This window comes from Lepus europaeus, unplaced genomic scaffold, assembly GCF_033115175.1.
Source record: "Lepus europaeus isolate LE1 unplaced genomic scaffold, mLepTim1.pri SCAFFOLD_104, whole genome shotgun sequence".
In the NCBI taxonomy this organism is placed as follows: domain Eukaryota; kingdom Metazoa; phylum Chordata; class Mammalia; order Lagomorpha; family Leporidae; genus Lepus; species Lepus europaeus.
Genome location: NW_026909022.1, coordinates 178,385 through 187,355, shown reverse-complemented (window position 1 = coordinate 187,355; position 8,971 = coordinate 178,385).

Genomic DNA, 8,971 nt, shown 5'->3' with positions numbered 1-8,971 from the left:
GGGAATGGGGGCTGCCAACTCAGAACCCCCGTTCCCTGTGGCTGCAGCCAGCCAGGGGGCTCCAGGGTCGGGCGCGCCCGCGGGCCTGGGGGGCTTCTTGCCTGTGTGCAGGGCTTCTACGCACAAGGTGGCACCACATCCCGGCCCAAGGGTGGTGGCAGGAACTCAGGAGGCACTCAGGGACTCAGCAGGGCCCGCCCCTGGGGCAAGGGGTCTGGCAGGCTCCGGGGCAAATGGACTACGGAAGCCGAGAGGGGCCCGTCTGCGCCAAAACCCAAAACGCGCTGCGGCCTCCAGGGACACAGGGGACACAAGTGGCTGTGTGGCTTGCAGTGCCCGACCAGAGGTAGGGAGGTTGTCTGGCTGCTGAGGCGCAGCCGGTGTCAGCCCTTCGGGGAACTGCCCGTGGATGCTTCGGGAATGGGGGCTGCCAACTCAGTACCCCCGTTCCCTGTGGCTGTAGCCAGCCAGGGGGCTCCAGGGTCGGGCGCGCCCGCGGGCCTGGGGGGCTTCTTGCCTGTGTGCAGGGCTTCTACGCACAAGGTGGCACCTCATCCCGGCCCAAGGGTGGTGGCAGGAACCCAGGAGGCGCTCGGGGACTCAGCAGGGCCCGCCCCTGGGGCAAGGGGTCTGGCAGGCTCCGGGGCAAATGGACTACGGAAGCCGAGAGGGGCCCGTCCGCGCCAAAACCCAAAACGCGCTGCGGCCTCCAGGGACACAGGGGACACAAGTGGCTGTGTGGCTTGCAGTGCCCGACCAGAGGGAGGGAGGTTGTCTGGCTGCTGAGGCGCAGCTGGTGTCAGCCCTTCGGGGAACTGCCCGTGGATGCTTCGGGAATGGGGGCTGCCAACTCAGAACCCCCGTTCCCTGTGGCTGCAGCCAGCCAGGGGGCTCCAGGGTCGGGCGCGCCCGCGGGCCTGGGGGGCTTCTTGCCTGTGTGCAGGGCTTCTACGCACAAGGTGGCACCTCATCCCGGCCCAAGGGTGGTGGCAGGAACTCAGGAGGCGCTCGGGGACTCAGCAGGGCCCGCCTCAGGGGCCAGGGGTCTGGCAGGCTCCAGGGCAAATGGACTACGGAAGCCGAGAGGGGCCCGTCCGCGCCAAAACCCAAAACGCGCTGCGGCCTCCAGGGACACAGGGGACACAAGTGGCTGTGTGGCTTGCAGTGCCCGACCAGAGGGAGGGAGGTTGTCTGGCTGCTGAGGCGCAGCTGGTGTCAGCCCTTCGGGGAACTGCCCGTGGATGCTTCGGGAATGGGGGCTGCCAACTCAGAACCCCCGTTCCCTGTGGCTGCAGCCAGCCAGGGGGCTCCAGGGTCGGGCGCGCCCGCGGGCCTGGGGGGCTTCTTGCCTGTGTGCAGGGCTTCTACGCACAAGGTGGCACCACATCCCGGCCCAAGGGTGGTGGCAGGAACTCAGGAGGCACTGAGGGACTCAGCAGGGCCCGCCCCTGGGGCAAGGGGTCTGGCAGGCTCCAGGGCAAATGGACTACGGAAGCCGAGAGGGGCCCGTCCGCGCCAAAACCCAAAACGCGCTGCGGCCTCCAGGGACACAGGGGACACAAGTGGCTGTGTGGCTTGCAGTGCCCGACCAGAGGGAGGGAGGTTGTCTGGCTGCTGAGGCGCAGCCGGTGTCAGCCCTTCGGGGAACTGCCCGTGGATGCTTCGGGAATGGGGGCTGCCAACTCAGAACCCCCGTTCCCTGTGGCTGCAGCCAGCCAGGGGGCTCCAGGGTCGGGCGCGCCCGCGGGCCTGGGGGGCTTCTTGCCTGTGTGCAGGGCTTCTACGCACAAGGTGGCACCACATCCCGGCCCAAGGGTGGTGGCAGGAACTCAGGAGGCACTCAGGGACTCAGCAGGGCCCGCCCCTGGGGCAAGGGGTCTGGCAGGCTCCGGGGCAAATGGACTACGGAAGCCGAGAGGGGCCCGTCCGCGCCAAAACCCAAAACGCGCTGCGGCCTCCAGGGACACAGGGGACACAAGTGGCTGTGTGGCTTGCAGTGCCCGACCAGAGGGAGGGAGGTTGTCTGGCTGCTGAGGCGCAGCCGGTGTCAGCCCTTCGGGGAACTGCCCGTGGATGCTTCGGGAATGGGGGCTGCCAACTCAGAACCCCCGTTCCCTGTGGCTGCAGCCAGCCAGGGGGCTCCAGGGTCGGGCGCGCCCGCGGGCCTAGGGGCTTCTTGCCTGTGTGCAGGGCTTCTACGCACAAGGTGGCACCACATCCCGGCCCAAGGGTGGTGGCAGGAACTCAGGAGGCGCTCGGGGACTCAGCAGGGCCCGCCCCTGGGGCAAGGGGTCTGGCAGGCTCCGGGGCAAATGGACTACGGAAGCCGAGAGGGGCCCGTCCGCGCCAAAACCCAAAATGCGCTGCGGCCTCCAGGGACACAGGGGACCCAAGTGGCTGTGTGGCTTGCAGTGCCCGACCAGAGGGAGGGAGATTGTCTGGCTGCTGAGGCGCAGCCGGTGTCAGCCCTTCGGGGAACTGCCCGTGGATGCTTCGGGAATGGGGGCTGCCAACTCAGAACCCCCATTCCCTGTGGCTGCAGCCAGCCAGGGGGCTCCAGGGTCGGGCGCGCCCGCGGGCCTGGGGGGCTTCTTGCCTGTGTGCAGGGCTTCTACGCACAAGGTGGCACCACATCCCGGCCCAAGGGTGGTGGCAGGAACTCAGGAGGCACTGAGGGACTCAGCAGGGCCCGCCCCTGGGGCAAGGGGTCTGGCAGGCTCTGGGGCAAATGGACTACGGAAGCCGAGAGGGGCCCGTCCGCGCCAAAACCCAAAACGCGCTGCGGCCTCCAGGGACACAGGGGACACAAGTGGCTGTGTGGCTTGCAGTGCCTGACCAGAGGGAGGGAGGTTGTCTGGCTGCTGAGGCGCAGCCGGTGTCAGCCCTTCGGGGAACTGCCCGTGGATGCTTCGGGAATGGGGGCTGCCAACTCAGAACCCCCGTTCCCTGTGGCTGCAGCCAGCCAGGGGGCTCCAGGGTCGGGCGCGCCCGCGGGCCTGGGGGGCTTCTTGCCTGTGTGCAGGGCTTCTACGCACAAGGTGGCACCACATCCCGGCCCAAGGGTGGTGGCAGGAACTCAGGAGGCACTCAGGGACTCAGCAGGGCCCGCCCCTGGGGCAAGGGGTCTGGCAGGCTCCGGGGCAAATGGACTACGGAAGCCGAGAGGGGCCCGTCCGCGCCAAAACCCAAAACGCGCTGCGGCCTCCAGGGACACAGGGGACACAAGTGGCTGTGTGGCTTGCAGTGCCCGACCAGAGGGAGGGAGGTTGTCTGGCTGCTGAGGCGCAGCCGGTGTCAGCCCTTCGGGGAACTGCCCGTGGATGCTTCGGGAATGGGGGCTGCCAACTCAGTACCCCCGTTCCCTGTGGCTGCAGCCAGCCAGGGGGCTCCAGGGTCGGGCGCGCCCGCGGGCCTGGGGGGCTTCTTGCCTGTGTGCAGGGCTTCTACGCACAAGGTGGCACCTCATCCCGGCCCAAGGGTGGTGGCAGGAACCCAGGAGGCGCTCGGGGACTCAGCAGGGCCCGCCCCTGGGGCAAGGGGTCTGGCAGGCTCCGGGGCAAATGGACTACGGAAGCCGAGAGGGGCCCGTCCGCGCCAAAACCCAAAACGTGCTGCGGCCTCCAGGGAGGGACACAGGGGAAACAAGTGGCTGTGTGGCTTGCAGTGCCCGGCCAGAGGGAGGGAGGTTGGCTGGCTGCTGAGGCACAGCAGGTGTCAGCCCTTCGGGAAGTGCCCGTGGATGCTTCGGGAATGGGGCCTGCCAACTCAGAACCCCCGTTCCCTGTGGCTGCAGCCGGCCAGGGGGCTCCAGGGTCGGGTGCGCCGCGGGCCTGGGGGGCTTCTTGCCTGTGTGCAGGGCTTCTACGCACAAGGTGGCACCTCATCCCGGCCCAAGGGTGGCGCTCGGGGACTCAGCAGGGCCTGCCCCCGGGGCCTGCCCGCAACACCTGATTGCCCACGGGCGTGTCCGTCCACCCTCAAAAAGTTCTGCTGGGACAGCCCTGACCGAGCTCCGAGCTCCTCGCCCTTGGACCGCCCCAGTGGGCTTCAGGAGTGGGTGTGTGCCAGCAGCAGCCCTCCCCAGTCAACCACCGTGCGTCGGCCCCACCCGACAAGCCCCTAGGGCGGGTGGGGCTTCCCCGGGGGCCTATTTGCAACGCCGGGAAGCGTGGGGCAGTTCGGGAAGCAAGGGGCAGTTCGAGTGTGCGGCCTGGAGACACCCGCAGGTGTGTGTGCTCCCACCATGGCCGGCTGAGGCGGCTAGCCAGCACCTGGGGGCTGTTGGCAGCGCCCCTGGGCAGCCTCTTAGAGCCAGGGGTCTGGCAGGCTCCGGGGGCAAATGGACTACGGAAGCCGAGAGGGGCCCGTCCGCGCCAAAACCAAAAACGCGCTGCAGCCTCCAGGGAGGGACACAGGGGACACAAGTGGCTGTGTGGCTTGCAGTGCCCGGCCAGAGGGAGGGAGGTTGGCTGGCTGCTGAGGCGCAGCAGGTGTCAGCCCTTCGGGAAGTGCCCGTGGATGCTTCGGGAATGGGGCCTGCCAACTCAGAACCCCCGTTCCCTGTGGCTGCATCCGGCCAGGGGGCTCCAGGGTCGGGTGCGCCGCGGGCCTGGGGGGCTTCTTGCCTGTGTGCAGGGCTTCTACGCACAAGGTGGCACCTCATCCCGGCCCAAGGGTGGTGGCAGGAACCCAGGTGGCGCTCGGGGACTCAGCAGGGCCTGCCCCCGGGGCCTGCCCGCAACACCTGATTGCCCGCGGGCGTGTCCGTCCACCCTCAAAAAGTTCTGCTGGGACAGCCCTGACCGAGCTCCGAGCTCCTCGCCCTTGGACCGCCCCAGTGGGCTTCAGGAGTGGGTGTGTGCCAGCAGCAGCCCTCCCCACTCACCCACCGTGCGTCGGCCCCGCCCGACAAGCCCCTTTGTCCGGCGGGTCTTCCCGGGGGACCTATTTGCAACGCCGGGAAGCGCGGGGCAGTCCGTGTGTGCGGCCCGGGGACACCCGCAGGTGTGTGTGCTCCCCCGTGGCCGGCTGCTGCGGCTAGCCAGCACCTGGGGGCTATTGGCAGCGCTCCTGGGCAGCCTCCTAGAGCCAGGGGTCTGGCAGGCTCCGGGGGCAAATGGACTACGGAAGCCGAGAGGGGCCCGTCCGCGCAAAACCCAAAACGTGCTGCGGCCTCCAGGGAGGGACACAGGGGACACAAGTGGCTGTGTGGCTTGCAGTGCCCGACTAGAGGGAGGGAGGTTGGCTGGCTGCTGAGGCGCAGCAGGTGTCAGCCCTTCGGGAAGTGCCCGTGGATGCTTCGGGAATGGGGCCTGCCAACTCAGAACCCCCGTTCCCTGTGGCTGCAGCCGGCCAGGGGGCTCCAGGGTCGGGTGCGCCGCGGGCCTGGGGGGCTTCTTGCCTGTGTGCAGGGCTTCTACGCACAAGGTGGCACCGCATCCCGGCCCAAGGGTGGTGGCAGGAACCCAGGTGGCGCTCGGGGACTCAGCAGGGCCTGCCCCCGGGGCCTGCCCGCAACACCTGATTGCCCGCGGTCGTGTCCTTCCACCCTCAAACAGTTCTGCTGGGACAGCCCTGACCGAGCTCCGAGCTCCTCGCCCTTGGACCGCCCCAGTGGGCTTCAGGAGTGGGTGTGCGCCAGCAGCAGCCCTCCCCAGTCAACCACTGTGCGTCGGCCCCACCCGACAAGCCCCTAGGTTGGGTGGGGCTTCCCGGGGGGCCTATATGCAACGCCGGGAAGCGTGGGGCAGTTCGGGAAACGCGGGGTAGTTCGTGTGTCGGCCCGGGGACACCCGCAGGTGTGTGTGCTCCCCCCATGGCCGGCTGAGGCGGCTAGCCAGCACCTGGGAGCTGTTGGCAGCGCCCCTGGGCAGCCTCCTAGAGCCAGGGGTTGGCAGGCTCCGGGGGCAAATGGACTACGGAAGCCGAGAGGGGCCCGTCCGCGCCAAAAAGCAAAACGCGCTGCGGCCTCCAGGGAGGGACACAGGGGACACAAGTGGCTGTGTGGCTTGCAGTGCCCGGCCAGATGGAGGGAGGTTGGCTGGCTGCTGAGGCGCAGCAGGTGTCAGCCCTTCGGGAAGTGCCCGTGGATGCTTCGGGAATGGGGCCTGCCAACTCAGAACCCCCGTTCCCTGTGGCTGCATCCGGCCAGGGGGCTCCAGGGTCGGGTGCGCCGCGGGCCTGGGGGGCTTCTTGCCTGTGTGCAGGGCTTCTACGCACAAGGTGGCACCTCATCCCGGCCCAAGGGTGGTGGCAGGAACCCAGGTGGCGCTCGGGGACTCAGCAGGGCCTGCCCCCGGGGCCTGCCCGCAACACCTGATTGCCCGCGGGCGTGTCCGTCCACCCTCAAAAAGTTCTGCTGGGACAGCCCTGACCGAGCTCCGAGCTCCTCGCCCTTGGACCGCCCCAGTGGGCTTCAGGAGTGGGTGTGTGCCAGCAGCAGCCCTCCCCAGTCAACCACCGTGCGTCGGCCCCACCCGACAAGCCTCTAGGGCGGGTGGGGCTTCCCGGGGGGCCTATTTGCAACGCCGGGAAGCCCGGGGCAGTTCGGGAAGCGCGGGGCAGTCCGTGTGTGCGGCCCGGGGACACCCGCAGGTGTGTGTGCTCCCCCCGTGGCCGGCCGCTGCGGCTAGCCAGCACCTGGGGGCTGTTGGCAGCGCTGCCTGGGCAGCCTCCTAGAGCCAGGGGTCTGGCAGGCTCCTGGGGCAAATGGACTACGGAAGCCGAGAGGGGCCCGTCCGCGCCAAAACCCAAAACGCGCTGAGGCCTCCAGGGAGGGACACAGGGGACACAAGTGGCTGTGTGGCTTGCAGTGCCCGACCAGATGGAGGGAGGTTGGCTGGCTGCTGAGGCGCAGCAGGTGTCAGCCCTTCGGGAAGTGCCCGTGGATGCTTCGGGAATGGGGCCTGCCAACTCAGAACCCCCGTTCCCTGTGACTGCAGCCGGCCAGGGGGCTCCAGGGTCGGGTGCGCCGCGGGCCTGGGGGGCTTCTTGCCTGTGTGCAGGGCTTCAACGCACAAGGTGGCACCTCATCCCGGCCCAAGGGTGGTGGCAGGAACCCAGGTGGTGCTCCGGGACTCAGCAGGGCCTGCCCCCAGGGCCTGCCGGCAACACCTGATTGCCCGCGGGCGTGTCCGTCCACCCTCAAAAAGTTCTGCTGGGACAGCCCTGACCGAGCTCCGAGCTCCTCGCCCTTGGACCGCCCCAGTGGGCTTCAGGAGTGGGTGTGTGCCAGCAGCAGCCCTCCCCACTCACCCACCGTGCGTCGGCCCCACCCGACAAGCCCCTAGGGCCGGCGGGGCTTCCCGGTGGACCTATTTGCAACACCGGGAAGCGCGGGGCAGTCCCTGTGTGCGGCCTGGGGACACCCGCAGGTGTGTGTGCTCCCCTGTGGCCGGCTGCTGCGGCTAGCCAGCACCTGGGGGCTGTTGGCAGCGCCCCTGGGCAGCCTCCTAGAGCCAGGGGTATGGCAGGCTCCGGGGGCAAATGGACTACGGAAGCCGAGAGGGGCCCGTCCGCGCCAAAACCCAAAACGCGCTGCGGCCTCCAGGGAGGGACACAGGGGACACAAGTGGCTGTGTGGCTTGCAGTGCCCGACCAGAGGGAGGGAGGTTGGCTGGCTGCTGAGGCGCAGCAGGTGTCAGCCCTTCGGGAAGTGCCCGTGGATGCTTCGGGAATGGGGCCTGCCAACTCAGAACCCCCGTTCCCTGTGGCTGCAGCCGGCCAGGGGGCTCCAGGGTCGGGTGCGCCGCGGGCCTGGGGGGCTTCTTGCCTGTGTGCAGGGCTTCTACGCACAAGGTGGCACCTCATCCCGGCCCAAGGGTGGTGGCAGGAACCCAGGTGGCGCTCGGGGACTCAGCAGGGCCTGCCCCCGGGGCCTGCCCGCAACACCTGATTGCCCGCGGGCGTGTCCGTCCACCCTCAAAAAGTTCTGCTGGGACAGCCCTGACCGAGCTCTGAGCTCCTCGCCCTTGGACCGCTCCAGTGGGCTTCAGGAGTGGGTGTGTGCCAGCAGCAGCCCTCCCCACTCACCCACCATGTGTCGGCCCCACCGACAAGCCCCTAGGGCGGGCGGGGCTTCCCGGGGGGCCTATTTGCAATGCCAGGAAGCGCGGGGCAGTCCGTGTGTGCGGCCCGGGGACACCCGCAGGTGTGTGTGCTCCCCCGTGGCCGGCTGCTGCGGCTAGCCAGCACCTGGGGGCTGTTGGCAGCGCCCCTGGGCAGCCTCCATAGCCAGGGGTCTGGCAGGCTCCGGGGGCAAATGGACTACAGAAGTCGAGAGGGGCCCGTCCGCGCCAAAACCCAAAACGCGCTGCGGCCTCCAGGGAGGGACACAGGGGACACAAGTGGCTGTGTGGCTTGCAGTGCCCGACCAGAGGGAGGGAGGTTGGCTGGCTGCTGAAGCGCAGCAGGTGTCAGCCCTTCGGGAAGTGCCCGTGGATGCTTCGGGAATGGGGCCTGCCAACTCAGAACCCCCGTTCCCTGTGGCTGCAGCCGGCCATGGGGCTCCAGGGTCGGGTGCGCCGCGGGCCTGGGGGACTTCTTGCCTGTGTGCAGGGCTTCTACGCACAAGGTGGCACCGCATCCCGGCCCAAGGGTGGTGGCAGGAACCCAGGTGGCGCTCGGGGACTCAGCAGGGCCTGCCCCCGGGGCCTGCCCGCAACACCTGATTGCCCGCGGGCGTGTCCGTCCACCCTCAAAAAGTTCTGCTGGGACAGCCCTGACCGAGCTCCGAGCTCCTCGCCCTTGGACCGGCCCAGTGGGCTTCAGGAGTGGGTGTGTGCCAGCAGCAGCCCTCCCCAGTCAACCACCATGCGTCGGCCCCACCCGACAAGCCCCTAGGACGGGTGGGGCTTCCCGGGGGGCCTATTTGCAACGCTGGGAAGCGCGGGGCAGTCCGTGTGTGCGGCCTGGGGACACCCGCAGGTGTGTGTGCTCCCCCGTGGCCGGCAGCTGCGGCTAGCCAGCACCT